Raw genomic sequence first — 20,421 nt, 5'->3', positions numbered from 1 at the left:
GGCGACCACCTATACAACAACCACCACTCCCTTTCAAAACCCTCATTAATACCTTTAATTTGATACCCATATCGTACAAACACATTCTAGAGTCACCACTGGTCCACCTTTATGGCGATATTTCGAAACGGCATCCACCTATAGAACTAAGGCCCACTCCCTTTTAAAATACTTATTAACACCTTTCATTTGATAGCCATATCGTACAAGCAAATTCTAGAGTCACCCCTGGCCCACCTTTATGGCGATATCTCGAAAAGGCGACCACCTATACAACAACCACCACTCCCTTTCAAAACCCTTATTAATACCTTTAATTTGATACCCATATCGTACAAACAAATTCTAGAGTCACCCCTGGTCCACCTTTATGGCGATATCTCGAAAAGCCGTCCGCCTATAGAACTAAGGCCCACTCCCTTTTAAAATACTTATTAACACCTTTCATTTGATACCCATATCGTACAAGCAAATTCTAGAGTCACCCCTGGTCAACCTTTGTGGCGATATATCGAAAAGGCGTCCACCTATAGAACTGAGGCCAACGCCCTTTTAAAAAACTCATTAACACCTTTCTTTTAATATCCATATCGTACAAACAAACTCTAGAGTCACCCCTGGTCAACCTTTACGGCGATATCTGGAAAAGGCGTCCACCTATAGAACTAAGGCCCACGCCCTTTTAAAATATTCATTAAAAACTTTCATTTGATACCCATATCGTACAAACAAAACATTCCAGGGTTACCCTAGGTTCATTTTCCTACATGGTGATTTTCCCTTTTTTGTCTCCATAACTCTCAACTGACTATGTAATGTTCGGTTACACCCGAACTTAGCCTTCCTTACTTGCTCTTTACTATTTATGTAAATAATGTATGGCCCATGCTTAAATAATAAATACATCAAGCCTTGTATTGTATTTGTTGGTCTTTTCATTGTTTAATCGACTAAACTGTCATTTTATAACAATTAGTATGCAGAAGTTGGGTAAAGTGAGTGATCCGTTGAACCCCTTTAATACTTTTTTTACACACGCTGCTACAATTCACTAACACCAACAAAGCCCGCGCATGCGCACAACAAACATTTGCACAGTTTCAGCAAATAATAATTGACAGAAAATTTGCACATTAGGAAGATAGGAATGTATTGATATAGAAGTGTTATATATATGATTGAGCCATAAGGGTTGTTTATTGAGCTGCCCTAGCTTAAGCTGCCGGGCAACGCACAAATTTGCTTGATGGTTACCATAGCAACGGGTAGTTGTGTGCGTCAATCACCCGATACGCACACAACTACCCGTTGCTATGGTAACCATCAAGCAAATTTGTGTTCATGGGGATGCTCAAAACAAAACTAGAGTAATCCAGATTACAAATTTCTGCACTAGCTTTTCTTGTGGAGTAAGTTAGAGCAGAGAAGTAATTGTCAGTCAAGAAAAAATAAATTTTTGAAAACTTCAAAAAAACTAGCTTGCAAGAAAAACCACGTTTTAGCATACGTGCATTTGCATTAATTTTGAAGATTTAAAAAAAAAAACCAAATAAATGGAAACTATCGAGATTCAAGTGTTTCATGCCACTTCTGCTCTAAGTTGCTCTATTTCTATTTTGTCAGCTGCCCTACTCTGCTCTGCTCTAACCTGCTCTGACCTTTTTTTTGTTCATTAAACAGACCTATAAACTCGAGTTTTTTGACAAAAACAATACAAAATAAAGTCAAAAACGTCCCATAAACAATGTTTATGACTTAACTTGAATATAGTCTAATAGTTTTAAAATTCAATTATGCGAACATTGATACTTGAAACTTCTGGCATCTTTTAGTTCATTTGATATTTATACATAAAAGGAATTTACATTGCCCAACTTTGCAGTCCTGTTGATTTTTAAAATTGCCTAGTGTAAACGGGTCGTACAAAAGAAAGAATACCTTGTCAGATGCCGCAAAATGCTGTTTGCAAAGTTGAAAATTTATATAACGAATGGAGATCACTTCAAAAGGAATTCAGCATTGAAGACAAAATGCCAGGAAGGAAAGAATCTTGCATTCAAATCCAAGCTGCCCGACCTTTTTGATGTAGCAGTGGAAGATGTCATTTCCAAAATGCCGAATAAAGAAGGTGTTCGAGTTTTGGAAAGTAAGAGAATAAAGGTCGCAAAGGTAACATGGAAGGTGTCTATAGGAATACTGCTCGAGCTAATCAAAGAAGAGTAGAAAGAGAGAAAAGAAGAGAAGAAGTTTCTGAAAAGAAAGCTGTGACGCTTTTTAAAAATTTTTCCCTAGATGAGTTTATTTCTGACCAATCTCTTGTATTTTTCGAGTAAAATAAAGTCGGAACAAATTTTTCGGCAGAGGCCCCAATGAGCTGGTTTGATAATAAAGACTTTTTGAAACCTCAAAGTTTTGTTAGAAGCATAAAAGTAATAAACGGCACAGCAGAGATGGGAGTTAAGTTAATTAAAGATTTTAATAACACTCTTACAAAAGACGAGGGGCAGACCCAATTCTTGATTCAGGTGGTGGCGGATTGCCGGCGGCTTTAAAGTGTACCCTTTCTCAACCCGTATTCAATGACTGAAATTGAAAATCAACATTTTTTAATTTTTTAATCCCTTTAACTTTTATTTTTAGTATGAATTCTTTCTTCTAATGTGAACTCTAGAATAGCTACCATCATCTCACCATTTTGATACACATTATATTCATTAATTAAATACTGAAAATACATAACTACAACAATTTCTTAACTTCCAGTTTTTTCTATTATAATAAATAAAGATACTTAAGTGCATCATTTGATTACGGATAAGGTATGATATCAGTAAACGTAAAATTGTTTTCGAAATTGTGAGGAACAGCGAAATACAATACCAGGTAACAATCTTTGTCCACTAAATGTTAAATATCTTTTCAACTGTCCCGTTTTAGAGAAGAAATGTTACTATATAATTTAAAGTCTATTAAATTTTATTTCTTTTAATAATACACCTGTTGCAATGCGGATATCTTATCGCTGGTTAAAACAAATTTTTTTCGAGTTTTCGGTAAAAATTGGGGTTTGTCAAACTTCCAGGCTCTTTAGGCACGGGAAGGCGAATTCCGATTGAGCTGAAACTTTTACAATGTATTTTTATATCTAATAGAACATTTCTAGAAGTAAGCGCATACAAATTTCGGAGAAAAAAAAACTACCCTGTGTTTAAGCGACTTAAACTATGACTTTTTTTCTTTCGTTTGTTTCATTAGCCATTGAGTGTGCTTGTAATTCTCAACTTGTTAGTGAAATATTCTAAAGATATAGTTTTAGTTTTTAATTTAAAATTGTAGTGTTGGGAACTATCGAATGAATTCAACTATCGATAGTTAGTTACTGAATGATTTTAACTATCGAACGAATTTTTTCGTTCATTCATTCATTCATTTGATTTGTTATTTAGCTTGCCAGAAGCTGTTTTAGTTACCCCTCGGGGGTAGCTAAAGAACAAACCTATATAAGACAAAAAACGTCGTGTTCCAATGAAACGTGATCCAGATACGGCTAGAGATTTAACATGCCAATGCGACAACAATGTGAACCATATGGATCAATTTGTTGTTGCATTTGTATGTTAAATTTCTATCCGTATTTGGATCACGCTACATTGGAACGTAACAAAAACGTTAAATATGACTAAAATGGTGTAAATTGTGTTTGAAGTAAATAATGAAAATATTCAATTTAAATGCCTTTGTTACATGTTATGCAAAGCGCATTAATGATATGCAAATGACCTTGGTTCGCAACCCACAGAGTTTTTTGATCTCCCCCAAACCTGTGGGGAGATTTTATGCCTCTACAACAACAACAACAACAACAGGAAAGAAGGTTACTTAAAATGGATTTTTATCTGTATTATTCAAATATGTTTCAGAGGCATTATTGATTGCCTTAACTTATACATAAGCTACTGTTTTTTTTTTTTTTTTTCAAAATTCAGGTCACATTTAATTAATATAAAAATTGCACATTAAATTTCACTTATAAAAGAAACATAAAACAAATATTTCAAGCACTTAAATACTAAAAGTCGCTATAGTTGTTCTAGCCAAAATCGGATAGTGCATGAGGGTCTATATTAAATTTTCGCCGCAGAGATGGCAACTGATTGTGTTATTAAACCCCTAAAAAATTGATTGTAAAGTAAATAATACAAGTATGTACATCGAGTTGACATGAAAAATACCTTCAATGTTTAAATTGCTGTTCAAAAATATTATCATATCTAGTTTATCTCCTTTAAGTCGGTTTCTCCTGTCGTTAATTATTTGCATTGCTTTCGAGAAAACTCGTTCTGACGGAACCGATGTTGCGGGTATACATAAATATTTTTTCGAAAGCATATATAGTTCCGGAAATGTTGACTGGCTACGATTCCAATAGTCTAGGGGATTATTTGAGCGATCAACAAAATTTTGCCTTAGATATTGCTCCAACTGAATATTTGCATTCACATTGGGCGCGTTTTGACAAATTGTTTTTGCTTCAGCAACTTTTTCATCGAGAAGGTCCCAGAGAGATACTTCGCTTTTATCGACCGATACTTCTCTTGGGGTGTTGGTAGAAACACTTGTGTTTTGTTGCCGTATTAGGGAAGTTACTTCTTCCACTAGCCATTTTGTTGTATTATTTGCATTAATTTCATTACCGAACGCAATTTTTTTAAACCTGGGATCTAGGAATGTTGATTTGGCGCACATTTTGTCAGACTCCAACTGCCCTAATCGTCTCCAAACCACCTCTAACAATCTGCTCTTCAAACTTTCTCCCTCTACAGTTTTCATTTTGAGATTTCGTACTGCGTATTGAAGACCTCTGATTAGGGGCACTACCAGTGACATCGTGGGAAAATTTTTCCTGACAATTCGATTGTCATGGCCTCTACGGGCTTGAAAAGATTAGTGTAGTCCAACAATGTTTCCCATTCTGATGAATTGAGGAAATCAGGAGCATTTGGTAAAGAAGTTATTATGGCAGAGAGTGGTTCTTTTACCAAGCATATGCGCTCCAACATTATAAGGGTGGAATTCCACCGGGTAGGGACATCTTGTTTTAACCTCAGTTCAGTAACGCCCATTTACTTTTGCATATTTTTTAATTTTTCCGTCGCTTGAGAACTATGGTTAAAGTAAGTGACTATGGCACGACACTTGTTTATGAGCACAGTAACTTGTGGAACAGCTTTGATGGCATCAATTACACATAAATTTAATGTATGCGCTACACATGGGTGGTGGTGCTTCTGTAGCATTTCAATTATAGCCTTTTTAATATTAGCTCCGTTATCACTCACTACAGTAACTATTTTGTCAAAAACGGACCACTCATCAAATATTAACTTCAATTCTGTAGCTATATTTTGGGAGGTATGATTTCCTAAAATTTCCTTTGTTGATAAAACTGCAGAAATCATTTTGTTATCCCGAACGAAATGACTAGTAACTGACAAAAAAGATTTTTGACTATCAGAAGTCCACATATCAGTTGTAACTGAAATATGTGTTACAATGTTGAGCAAGTCATGCAGTTTCTTTCTTACTTCATTGTATTTAAAAGGTAGCATTGTATTTGATAAAACTTTTCTGTTTGGCAAGGAATATAATGGCTGAAGCTTTTTTGTATATTCTACAAATCCTACATTGTCAACGATGGAAAGCGGCTGCAAGTCTTTTGTAATCATCTTTAAAAGAGATTCATCAATATTATTTTTTTCTTGCTCTGAGAGCTCAGAACGTGTGCTGGTAACAAATAATTTTGTTTGAACAGTCCTTCTCAAACATCCACTATTGGAAATGTCTTCGGTAGGTACTGTTAACGAACTGCGCGCTGCACTCCCTGCAGTAGTTGACGAAAGAGAAGTGGAACTACGTTCCTCTTCTGAAATTACTGGCGCTATTTCTCCTGAAGTTATATTCCTATGTTCTGAGGAAGACGGATGCTTACGGCGTAGATGGTTATTTAAATTTGATGTGTTGCCAGAAAATTTAAAAATTCTTTTGCATATATGGCATTTAACTTCATTGCCATTTTTGGTAAAAAACTCCCAAACGGAAGATCTCTTCAATCCAGGCCGCATTATAAATATCTACACAAATTAAATCGTTAAAATCACTTCCTCAGTTAAAAATATTTAATAATTACCACGCTTAAAACGTTTGTCGATTAGGTTGACGTATGCTAAATTTATTTTAATATCTTTTTAACACTGATATATGCACAGCAAAAATTTAAATAGAACGAACGATTCGAAGAAATAGTAATGAGCAAATCATTCACACCAAAAACTAGTAGTTCGATAAAATAGTAATGAACGAATCGTTCATACCTAAAACTAGTAATTCGAAAAAATAGTAGTGAACGAATCATTCATACCTAAAACTAGTAATTCGAAAAAATAGTAATGAACGAATCATTCATACCTAAAACTAGTAACTCGAAAAAATAGTAGTGAACGAATTATTCATACCTAAAACTAGTAATTCGAAAAAATAGTAATGAACGAATTTCAAATGACTATCGAATGAATGAAAATAAGTGAACTATCGAATAACTCGATAGTTTTCATTCGATAGTTCCCAACACTATAAAATTGAGGTTCTTCGAGTAGAAGAAGGGGTGCCAATACCTCAGAGCCCAGTGCTCGCCTCCATATCACATTTTTAAGGGTTCTTCAAATAGAAGATGAGGTGGCTCATTAGAGCGAAACCTCAGAGCCCCCAGTGCTCGCCCCCAATGAATAAATACAAGGGGTTTTTCAAAGCAAAACAAGGTGGCTCATCCCGCAGCCAATACCTTGGAGCCCCTAGTGCTCGCCCCCCAACGAATAAATACAAGGTGTAACAGGTACATAGTGACCTCTCTCTAAACAAATTTAAAAATAACAAACAAATACATTAAAATAAAGATATCATAAATAAGGTGTACCGATGCTTTGCATCGTTCGGTATTTTAAATACACCATAAACAAAGTAAAATAACACACAGTCCATTAAAATAGTAATTTATAAAATAGAAAGGATAATAAATTAAAAAAATGCTTGCTTGCAGTGGGCTTTGAACCCGCAACCCCAAACGTGTGAGTCGGGTACGTCATCCACTGTGCCACGACTCATACGCCTACAAGCACATCAAATTACTCCCTTATAACTCACACTAAACTGCTCGCCCTCAACTGCCCCACGCTTAGCTACCCTGTATTGAAAAATGTATACATTACAGATGATACATTGACACTATCAGTCCCGGCAAATCCCGACGTTTTTAAATCGCTTATTCAAAAGAGAAATTTGGGGGGTTTGCAAAGATATGTATTGGTGTATTGACTTTGCTTAATCTTATAGTCAATTTCAGTAGCATGAGTAAAGTTGATTGCAAGGAAAAGGCGAAATTCAGTACACACTTTTGTAAGCAACATAATTAATGAAAGTAAATTTACTATGCCTGATCAGAAATACCATAAACTTAAATTTTTATCGCAAAAATCGTTGGAATTGAAAAATTATTTTTTATAAAAACAAAATCAAAGATGCGAAATATTGAGTTGATTCGAAAGTTGGCGGCCTGCCAATTTTGTTGCAAGCAACCATTCAATTTAGAAAAATTTATAAGGAAATCGATCAATGTAAACAGTGCCATATATAAAATGATATTTAAATGAAACAAATATGGAATTAAGGTCTCCATTTTTGTTATTTTCAAAAAATGTGCCAATCAAGAATTTGAAAAGGAAGAATTATATAAACGAACCATAGATTTCAAACTTAAGGAACGTGCAGATTATGCAATACTCATCAACCTTATTAAAGACCCCTTTTGCGCAAATTTTGGAATTAACTGCTGATATTTTAGGTCAATAATAATGTTTGCAAGTAAAATGTACCCCTCATCTGTCATACCTAACTCATTTTTATTTTTTGACAATATATTTATACAAGGGAATGTATGAGCTATAAGATATACATTAGGGCGGGTCGATTTGAAAATCGCTCATTGCTTTGTGAAAATCGTATTCTAGGGATCAAAATAAGAAACTTTGCCGAAGGAACCATACCTCTAAAACGAATTCTGATGTCCCCCCCTTTGGGTCGAACTTTTGGGTAGGGGGAAATTTCAATTCTACCTGCTGTGTCTTGGGGTGGCTTAAAAAAAGCAACACAATTTTACGATCTGCAATTGTGTCACAGTGATGCCTTTATTTTTTAAAACGGTTGAATAAAAAACCCACACAACTATGTTTACGACATGCAAATGCATCACAGTGATGCCTTGGTTTTAAAAGGGGGTTGTAAAAACGCTAATTTCTAATAATTTTTACATACATATGTATATTAGTTTAAGTTAATGTTTTGAGCATCAACAACAAATATACTGCTTAAGCGATTTAAGTTTTCTTTTTTACTAACAAATGTAGCAGATCAAGATATGTTTCCATGTGCATAAGTGAATGCGTTTGTACATTACATTAAGGTGTGCCATTTTTAAATCTCAGTTTAACCTGAACATATCACAGATAGAAAAATTTATCACCTGTGAAGTTTATGGGGAGCGTTTGTGCAAACATTTTTGAAATACATGCCGAGCTGGGGTTTAGAGCTTCCTAAGAAAAAAATTTTATTTGAAAAAATACATTTTACAACAGCAATTTTGCAACAAGTTACAAGTTGCAATGAAATTTTCCTGAAAGACGTAAATATTGAAAAGATACATAGTTCAATTAGTTTACTTACAATTTGTACAAGGTCACAAGAATGCTATGAGTATGATGAATCCTTAAGAGTTTACGCTTTCGTTTCCAAATATTATTGGGCCCTATATCACAGTCACCTTACTCAGCCCTTACTCACAGTCACAATTTTTTCCTCAGCCACTTTTCACATTTTCCCCGAAGGCATCACGAAGTTGCATTTGTTGTCATTTTTCTTCTCAGTAAAAATAGTTTCAGAGGAATAGTCGTGGAGAGTTGAAGTTTTAGTATGAAAGTACAGGGAGAAACATTTTTTAGGCCGCATTTAGTTAAATTACTCCTACATGTTACTCTGTTGCAAAAAATACACACGCATTTATTATTGTTCACTTCGTATAGAAAAGATCTGGAAATATTAATGTTAATTATCAATGCTGTTTGCAGCATTTTTCTTCGTTCGGGATTAAAACTCTACTCAAACTCCATTTCCATTTTATTGCGGTCGCATTTGAGATAAGTTTGAGAGTAACAAAATTTTCAATTTGAAAAGTAGCTGAAGTTCAAGGTCTGGGAACAAGACTTATTCTTAAAAGATGTTAACATATTTTTCAAATTGTACTCAATTTTTAAAACGTTAAAGAAGAGTTTAAAAAGATGCTTCTCTGACTTTGAGAATTTTCGTTCTGTTACCCATTGGGTAAATTTGTGCCATCGTGAAAGTGTAAATGTATGTGTTTGTAGTGAAGAATGTTTATTATTCGACAAAGCTGTGCGAGACTAACATAAGTAGATACATACTGGGGATGCCAATCCCGGCATCCCAGGAACCTCGTTTAAAGTCCCGAAAACCCTGGTCTATTGTTTAAACAATGTTAGCAGAAAAAAAAAAATATTAAGAGTTATCGAAAATTTTCGGCAGTTTGGGGTTTACACATTATAGTGAATAGAATTTCAAAATTCAAAGGAATGTTTATATAACTGCATACTTGAGAGTTCCCTTCGAACTCTGAAAAAGTTGAAACATAATTAACTATTTAAAAACTATTGAAACAATTTAATTTAATAAGCGCCGGACGGGCAGTAGCTAGCGTCTGGAATATCATTGATTTTTATTTAAAAATACTTTCTCTTTTATACAAAAGTTCATATATGACTAATGCGGCCTTACACTAATACTTACAAACTAAAAAGTACGTACATTCCTAATACATGCATGTAAAGTCAGCAATTATTACTTCGACCTAATTATAGAAATAATGTAACAAAAATATTTTGGCAGTCCCATTGACAAACCGACAATGTCGATCAGTCACGCGGAAATAGTGAGACAATTAACGTTGACAAATGTAACAGATATGTGCATTGTATGTCGGCATGCCCGTATGATGTTAAACTCATACCGTGTTCGATGTAATTTATTAGGGTCGCTATGACTTGAATGTGTGTGGTCGATTTGAATATGCATTTGTATATGCATAAGACTGCATTATGTGTAAAAGTGTATTCTGGTAATAGTACAATATTATGCAAATGTATTGAATTTTAAAGAATTTTCGCGAACTTTGCGTATAATTTTAAACTCTGTTTTTTAGTGTGTGTTTTTTAGAGTGAATTTTATTTTATTAGAAGTTAAAATAAATTAAATGATTAACTCGGTTCTGCAGTGCACTTTTTTTTACTCTGCTAGATGAAAGTGTTCATTAAATGTTTCTAATATATTTTAAAACATAAAGCATATTAATCACTATTTAATTTAATTTATTCTTATGATCGCAGGTTCGAATCGAGCTCAAGGCCTAACAATAATTATTTTATCTTATTATTGTTATGATATATTTTTTTCTTTAATAAAAAAATTGTTTCAATTAGCATAGAAGAAAGAAAAAATTTCGACATCTGCCAAAGCTCGTTGTATAGATCCATTTCGGGAACTACTAAATTTATATATCGCCAATGTTTAGGCGCTGCTGCTATAATCATTCAGCTATCACAGCGGTTGTTCGTTTGTCTTCATTATTTCTATTTCTATCAATTGATTTTCACAGCGCTGCGACATCTGTCAAGAAACGATGTGAAAATTATACTTGTTTTATGGCAATGATGCAATAGTGTCAAATTCATTGACAGTTAGAAATTGATATTTTTATATTATTTATTAGGTCTATTCACTAGTATTCAGAGACTATTTTCTATAAAACAAAATTCATAATAACTAGTACCGCCCAGGGTATTAGATAAGGGATATGAAAATTTAAGCTTGCATAGAGATTTCCATACACGGAAAATACTTTTATTTTTTTTTGTATTTCAATGTGCCACAGTCCCTTTCGTATAGTTTCTACTCATTTGTTCAATACGGTGTTAATGTAGGGTATGTTCAATAGAGATGCCTCTTTTTTAGTATTTTAGCTATTTGTGCAAAATTTTCACCGATCGCACTGATAATGCAATTTTCTTAAAATCGGCGAGTAAATTTATATAATAAGCTTATCCAGGCGAATGAGCCAAAATAAAATGAGGTTAAAATATCTTCGGAACACGTAGTAATATCTAATATATAAAATTCTTCTGTCACGGTTTTTGAGGCTTAACTCCTCCGAAACGGCTGAACCGATCCTCATGAAATTTTGTGAGAATATTGGGTAGGTCTGAGAATCGGCCAACATCTACCTTTTTTTTCGCTACGTGCCTAGGGTCTTGAGACCAAACATGGACCCGGGTACCCCTAGAATGTGTTTATACAATATGGATATCAAATAAAAGCTGTTGATGAGTTATATAGTACAGGATAATTTTCATACAACGGGGAGGCTAGGGACTCGAGATATAGCCGAAAACGTTAACCCGGGTACCCCTAGAATGTGTTTATACAATATGGATATCAAATAAAAGCTGTTGCTGAGACCTCTAAAGTTCATTGTGATATTCGATTTAGTCGCCTTAACCTGGCAAAACTGATAAATATGCATGCGAAACCGAAATAAAGACAAGAATTAATAATAGCCACATACCTATTTACATATGTCCTATTCGATTTGCCTGAAATTTCGTATATAAATTTGCCTATATTAGTATTTACGATGCTTTTTTCCGGGAAGTATACCAGAGACGGACTGGGACTGAGACTGAGACTCGGAGTAGGACTGGGACTGAGGCTCGGAATGGGACTGGAACAAAATACATACCACCCTCTGGGACTGGCAATAAGAGATGAAGAAGAAGGAGAAAAACTTGAGAGAAGAGAAAAGAGAGAAGGAGACTGAGAAAGAGATAGAATGAGACGAACGTGGAGATGAAGCGAAAAAGACGGAGGGAGGGTTGAATAAATATATTAGGAAAAAGTGTAGAGGGGTAGGGCTGAGTTAGACGGAAAAAGATTATTAAAATATATGTAGATAGGCCAAATTTAGGGCAGAACAACGTCTGCCGGGTCTGCTAGTACATTTATAATTTTATAATTCTATGCGTGCAGACTTCCTTAGGCAACACTTACTACATTAGCAATATTCAGCGAATACCTGTAATATAGATTCAGTGATTACAGATATTTGCTTATGGAAATTTGATTTTGCTCAGGAGGTGCCACGCCCCCTTCTTCAATTCTTCCCACTTTTCTGCACTGATGTAATATCTATGATGAGTTTTCATATTTTAGTATATACATATGTCAGATCTTACTTCCCCTACATACCAAAACTACCCCCTATGCACTGAATAATCCTATTTCATCCAAATCGGCCAAACGGTGCTTTCAAAGAAAGGAGTTAAAATAAAATAATTAAAAAAATGTTTTTAAGTTAAACGGTTTTATTGAAAACAATACTTACATGAAGTAATAATAATACGAAAAGTTAGAAAATAATTAGGTAGGTCCTAGGTACTAGTCATCACACTCCTTATCAATCTATGGCGTTGATCAGACAATTAAATAAAAGCGTTGGGCTCATGAAATTTCTAAAAATGTGACTGATTAAGGTTCAGTTAGTTTTACTTATGACTATCAGTAGAAATATGACGCGTCCAACGCTTTTATTTAATTGTCTGATCAACGCCATAGATTGATAAGGAGTGTGATGACTAGTACCTAGGACCTACCTAATTATTTTCTAGCTTTTCGTATTATTATTACTTGATGTAAGTATTGTTTTCAATAAAACCGTTTAACTTAAAAAATTTTTTTTAATTATTTTATTTTAAAGTTTTTAGTCTTTATTTAATTGCCTATTATTTCTCATTCTAGTTAGTTCATTTAGTGACTCATTATTACAATGACTCTTTCCTGGCAATTTGTTACAACCTAAGTCCTCAACACATAATCCTTCCAAAGACTTTACTCGACTCTGCGGGACTCTTGTCCCTCCTCCAACTCCAAAATATTTTGATGTCACTTCTACCAGACTGTATGCAATATTTGTTCCAAATATGAGCCAAATCGGGCATCATAGGTCGCTTTCTATTCATGTATCTATGTATTATGTGTTCCAAATATGGGCAAAATCGGACCACAAATATGATTTTTGCGAATATCTCGATCCATGCGCCACTTAGCGGCGATTTTTTTCTTATTATAGCATTGTCATCGGGTTCTGAACTATATTCCAAGTTTCATGCTTGTAGCTTATCGGGAAGTTACTTAAATTTCAATTACAAGATTCGTTCACAACCGCCGTGCATGTGGCCATGCGGCCTGTCAACTCAAGCTAAGTAAAACCGTTTAAAAATTGCGTGTGGCGTATTTATATAAAGATAGATCGATTCAATGAATTAATGAATTTGTATTAAATATTTTAAAAAGCGTTTCATTATTTATTTTGCAGCTGTATTCATTCACCTTTTTCAAGTTATGCTGTAGCAAGCAAAATTATTAGTATCTAAATCCCGAGATTCCAACACCGAGATCCCGAAAAACCCAGGAAGATAACAATGAAAAAATTGGCATCCCCAACGCATACACATACTGGTTTGGCGCCATTATATACAGTTTTTGTTGGTTTCGCTATTGGCGCTATAAAAGCGCAACATTTACTACTTTTATAGCTTGATATTTTTACAAACAAAACCCACTTCAACTTGCAGTTTCCCTTGCAATTTAGTGTTGCAACATATTGTTGCTGTTGAGCTGTATAGAGCTATTAAAGTACTTTTATATTTTTTGCCATTTTTACTATGTCTATTTTCAATTTATTATTACCGTTGCCTTGCACTCGACGTTTTAACTTTTTCCGGTGAAGCTAGAGTCTCAAAACTTGGAACAGAACAAAGTAAAAAAGAAGAAAATTTCGCTTCACAGAATAAGGATTAGAACCTACATAGTTCTGAGCTCAATGACATTGAAACATTTAGATGTAAAAAGTTTAAATAACTCCCTCCACATAGTTGAGAACCAGGTGACAGAAGGCGAAAAAATTATGATGGGTGGAGAACAGATCGTCATGTTTAGAAGTTTCTTGCAAAGTTTGAAGCCTTGCGAGTTTTGAGTGTTTCTTCGGCGATATCAATTTTTAACCACTTTATTTTTGTTCTATCCTATTGGTTTCTAAGGTCATGGGTTTAGAATCGAGCACTTAAGGCCTTAACAAGTAAATTTGATTTCTCAATTGTATGCAAACGGATGTTGTCGCACTACTTATCTAAAGGAAAACATACCTCTTTTGGAGAAAAAGATCCGTATGAGGGCGATGGAGAGATGTTTCGAGTGGCAAATTTTCTTTTAAATTCTATTGGCCTTTCTTTGTACAAGGACTTCACGTGATATCACTCACAGTACACCTTCGCTGCAGCTGACCTAAATAACTGATGGTTCGCGACTCAAGTAACAGGACAACTTACTAAAATGAGTTCGGCACTCTCAGCTAAAATGAGTTCGGCACTCTCGTCTGCTTCAGTAGATAGTTTTTTCGCCAGTAAGTATCTAGAAAAAGATGGACCATTGATTTAGTATATTTTGTTTAATTTCTTGAGATTAAGGTCAAATTCAAATTAAAACCACAATTTTTTATGTTAATTGTTATTTTCTTCCAGTCGATATTTCATTCGGAAGTCATCATCAGGATCCTTAAAATATGTTCCATCGACATATCGCCGTTGATTTTGACCTTCAGATCAAGAAATAAAACATTAAAAAAATTTAAAACAAAACGATATAAAACGGAGGGGATGCTCGGGCGTTATACTGCCCCAAGTTGCTATTAATGTTATGGGTATTAACCAGTTCTCTAACTCATTTTAACTGCTGGGTAAAACTTTGCAATAAAAGCTTATGTTGGGTTATGTACATATCTATGTATGTATTTATGTTAGCACTTTATGGCGACATATCGCGATGCATTACTACTATGAATTTGTATTTTGGTTTTTGTTGCATTATTATTAGATTTTGTTGTTATTTGAAGCTTTTGTAGCAATAATTGCTTGTTACATTTCGTCAGTATGAATTCAAACGCCAGTTCAGCATTGTTAGTTCAAATGTGTACGTACAGTCATTGTTATATTTGTTCTTGTGCGTGTGTATGTGTATGCGTTTGAATAGTGAAAATGCATCCAACAGCATTCCTAACACCGCCGAAATATCAACAAAGGCCCGCGCATACCAGCAATCCAAACCAGCTGATTGTTTGTGAAAGTTGCAATTTTTCAAAAGTGTCACATAATTCGCTGTTGGCTGACACTTTTTATTGTCGCTGACAAGATTAAGTATGGCAAATTCGCAGAAATTTTCGGTTTACTTTAGTCGAGTTGACACAAAGCCAAATTGTGTGAAAACATTCAACTATTGAATGTATGAAAAAGCATATTTCAGCGGTTTTGGCCAAATTTGAATTTAGTTTTTTCAATACACAAAACTAAAAGCAGAGAACACAAATAATTCCCATACTCTTCGGTGTAATTTAGCGAAGATCCCAGCGCTAGTAAATTATATAGATCACCTTCTTTTGAGAATGTGGAACCTACATTAGTGTTACATACGCATAAATTTTGGGTCATTCTTCCAAATAGCGGGTTTTATCGTCGCTTTAGCAAGCGAGGTTTCGATGATCCCCACGCCCAGAAGGTTCAATGTGGTCATATTAAATCGTTCCCGAAATGGTCGGGCTTCAACCTTAATGATGCTTGTTCCCGGAACATACCAGATATAAAACCCCCAAAAACCTTCAGAAGTATCTTTGTCGCTACAACAACAGCAACAACATTTCGCTATGCTCTCTTGATAGGCTGTAATTATAGAGCAGCTTTTATTTTGAAAGTTCTTGACAATATGAACTTAACTTGTAGGTCCTGGCACAACGCTTTATACAACTTTGAAAAATCATCAGGTGTGAAAACATAGCTGTCTCTTCAATTGCACAATTCCAAACATCAAAACCTTTACGAATACCAAAAGTCCTAAGTCACAATAGCTACACAAAAATTAAAATATGCATAAACTTACATTTAACTAAAGAGCTATTGAAATATGCACAGATCGCATAATGCAAATAAATACACTCTCGTGCGTGCATAAATAAATTTTAGCAACCACAACCCGCCAAAAAATTTGAGCCGTACATTATTCTGGTCTCGTTTGATTGAGTTTCATGCAAAAAGAGGTCTGACAAGTTTAATTTATGTATTTGGATTTCTTATATAACGGAAAGCTGCCGTTGTGTGGTGGTAGCGTGCTCCACCTACCACACCGAAGATCCTGGGTTCAAGCACCGGACAAAGCAACATCTAAAATTTTGAAGAAGTGTTTTCAATTAGAGAACAGTTTTTCTAAGCGGGGTCGTCCATCGGCAATGATTTGGGAAAGGCTCCGAGTGTATTTCTGCCATTAAAAGCTTCTCAGTGAATACTCATCTTTTTTGCAGATACCGTTCGGAGTAGTCGTAAGACATGTAGGCCCCGTCTCGCCAAATTCTTAGGTAAATTGAAAAGGAGCACGACGCAAATTGGAAAGACACTCGCCCAAAAATCTTTTCACAGGTTATCGGGTCTTGTATTTATTTATTATAAAATCAGGCTAATTCTCTCTTAGGGACGACTTTGTAAAATTGAACGGTAAAGATGCATACACAAAAAATTTCTTCCTTCTGCTTTTAACACAATTATCGTGATATATTCAAAGAAAAGCTTGAGTTGTTTTAAATGTTGAAGCCTCCCGAAAACGTGATATTTTCTGATCTGGTGGCGTAGATTTTGACAAAAGAAATGACCATTTTGCTATGTTCTCCACATGGGCTATTTCTTCCATCATATTTATGTCTACATACATAAATGCTGGAATTTCCATCAATCTCATCACCTCCTCGTCCTCCATACAGCTAACATAGATGGAGCTGTCCAGTGTATTACGGTATACTGCATGGACTTCCATTGGGCAGTGCCCTCTTAGCGTTCCAATACTTATGCATGGATGAGCTATTTCAAGTTTGTATTGCTCCGCCTACCGCTTGGAGGCAAAAACGGGCGGGAAATATCTCAACAGATGGCAAGAGGTCGTTTTCAATTTGCCAGTGCCTGGCCGGCCCTTACAGTTGCCCTGACACTCATAAAATTTTTGTTAGAAAGAAGTTAGATGCCACCACAATTAAGATCAAGCAATTCTAGACCTCACATTGCCAGACCTAAGCGCTTTGATAACCGCTTGATTACCCGAGTAGTGATTCCTTTTCAGTAATAGCGACGGATATCATCTCATCTCGCCTGGAAGGCGCTACCTATAGTGATCGGCTAGTCTAAATTTCCTGCCAACATCGAGCTCATGGCTGAATACTTCACCAGGAACCCTATCTCCACTACATTTCTACCTTGAGAAAATATTTGTGTAGCCCGTCCGTAACAGATTTAGAAATTCAGTAATTTTGCACTTCCGTTTTGCTGAGGCTGATATCTAATTCTCAATATTTAGACCACCTGGCCATGGCATCCAGATCCGTCCTTCAGTGTATTTAGAAATATACTCTTAAATTCATGGTTCTGAAGCATCGATACCACGACCCAAAGGAAGGGAGAAAGAACACCCTCCTGGGGCGTTCGCCTTCTCCCCTTCTCTGGGCCGACATTGGTCCCCCCACTCCACCACTTAAGTTCTATCACTTAACAATCTGTGATAAGTTCTACTAGAATTCTACCGACTTCCAATGTTCCGAGGGATCTTTCAATTTTGGCTGGTTGGACATTGTTGATGGCTCCTTCTACTACAAGAAAGACACCAAGCTCAAATTCTTTGGTCAGACAACTGAATGAAGAGTTGTTCCTGTAAACCTGCCCTTAAAAATGGCGCGTTGCGATGCCGAGAGTTACTCTTGAGGAATCCTTCCTTTTAATATAAAGTTCAATCAGGTCTTCCAGGGATTTTAAAAGAAACGAGGAAAGGCTGATTTGTCTTTGGAAAAAATGGTGACTCTGACTATATTTCAAGACTTGGAAACATTTCAGGTACCCCAACAAAGCAGTGTTTTGTTTAACTTTGCAAAATACCAACCGATACCCTATTATCGTCTACATATGTCTTAAAAACTGCATTCCCAGAAGTAGAGTTTTCCAGAGAACACAAATAACTCATGTTTTCTGAGAGGCCTAATGCTCACAGATGTATGGTGCTCACAAAAATTTGTTATTTTACCCTACCATGGATTAGCATCCTTACCAAAGTAAAAGCTGACGCTCCACTTCCGTTAAAGGAAATCACAGCTTAACTTTTTGGTGCTTCGATGTGCAATAATTGAACTTGACGGCAAATAATTTATATGCGTTTGTGGTACTGTGTAAAGAAACAAATGACAATACGAAAGCGTTCCTCATGGAACTAGGAGTGGGGAAGGGGGGGGGGGGGGATGGCCTGGAAGGTTTGTGGTGGACATATAAATTGTTGTCGAGATGGTCAAGCTAGTACCTCAACTCTCCCTTGAACCTTCGGGGAGTGTCTTTATCGCTAATACAACAACAATGATTACTCTCAAAAGAATGCATTCTTTTAGATCTCTGGTTTCCAGAATATATTTGTCTTGGGAATTAGGGAGAGTGCAGTAAGGCATTTTATTTGAAACGCTTTTTGAGAAGCATTTTGACTTTATTCCTATACAAAATTGTTACGACAACACTGTTGGCATACCAGTGATTCAAGGTATGAATCACCTTTCTCTATTAAAATATAAAGAACACAATTTAATCTTGCGAATCTACCATTTAAAACTTCTCAGATGTAATGCAAACGTTGAAATAACTTTTGTCCTTAGAACTGTGACTTTTTGCCACAAACGTCTCATTGATATTTAAAGTCAATGAAATGCACTTCATTTATCTAGGAAACTTGCCAATAACTGGCAACGAAATTTAAGCCCTAACGTGGTTTCAGTATCTTTTCTCTAAAATTTTTTTCTTATTTCAATACCTACATATATTATATTGATGGCAATGTTGAACTTCTTACCGGTGGCCAACAATGAATGTGGAAATACCCAGTTGTGAGTGTGTAAGCTCACTCGACCACCCAAGTATCGAATTGCATACAAAAGCATAGCAATATTGCACACAAAGAGAATGGTTTTAGATATTTTTCATGAATTGATTTATATCCATTTCGTTTTTTTTAATACGACGACTCCAGTTGGTCATATCAGTTGATTGCAGTATCTCTATGCAGAAATTGTAAGTGTGTGTGTTTAGCAGAGGGAAGAATCAATAAAACGCCCACTAGGAAATAAGTCGACACACACTTATCTACTGAAAGCAGATAAAGCATCGGCATTCTGAGATAAAAGTACTTAACTATGTTCTATGTATTAGAGGTTTACGCCGGTCAGTTAATCGGCGGCAGCGGCGTAGACTCTATTATATACCGGCGGCGGCGGCGTGACCGGCGCGCCGACAAAGTGATCGGCGTAAACCTCTGAATTGAATGGCTGCACTTCAGAGTATCACATTGTCCACAACTAATGAATATGGAAACAAATTGCTGACGTCAATGGTATGTTTGACGATCTGGAAAAATATCATTAATTTGCGGATGAGTATTTGGGGGGCTTGTAAAGCGAAAATTAAAAAAAAAATATTTGGAAAGGTTTTGTTTATATGTATTTAAGGAAATCGACGTATTGGCCATTTCGGAACTATCCGCGGTTTTTGCCTCCAAATCTCGCTGATCGTTCAAAAAATTTCGGGAATAGAGAGGGAGAAATACTTAAAATGGTCAAACTTTTGTAGTTTAGTTTCACCGAAGGAGATGTTCTGGGCTAACTCTAATATCCGTCGTCGGCACGATTTCTTTATATAATTTGTGGCTACATGCTGGTCACGTACAAAGGCGACTTACGGTTGCTATCAATTATCTACTAATAGTCATGACTCTAGTGACACACTTTTAACGATTAGCGTCAATGCTGGCTAATTTTTGATCGCGTTGTCGGCTGTTTCTAGGAGCTACAATTCCCGACGTTCGAACTGTAGCAATCCCGACCACCAGTCGCTACCACGCATCCTGGCCCTTATACCATATGCCAGCACAGAAGCTATAGGGCTGCGACTTCGAACTCATACCTTCGTCGACCTATCCTAGAAGCTCTAGGTGTAGCTCCGAATACTTTCTGATGGATGTTTTTGTCGCACTATGCTTCCGAGCTACACCAAAACACCTTGAAACATTAGGGAGTAACTATTCGGCCAAGGATGCCGCGCTCGAAATCATAAGCAGTCTAAGTGGATATCATTGCGT

The sequence above is a fragment of the Eurosta solidaginis genome, chromosome 1 (genome assembly GCF_040869045.1).
Source record: "Eurosta solidaginis isolate ZX-2024a chromosome 1, ASM4086904v1, whole genome shotgun sequence".
NCBI classification, from domain to species: Eukaryota; Metazoa; Arthropoda; class Insecta; order Diptera; family Tephritidae; genus Eurosta; species Eurosta solidaginis.
This window is presented reverse-complemented; position numbering follows the sequence as displayed.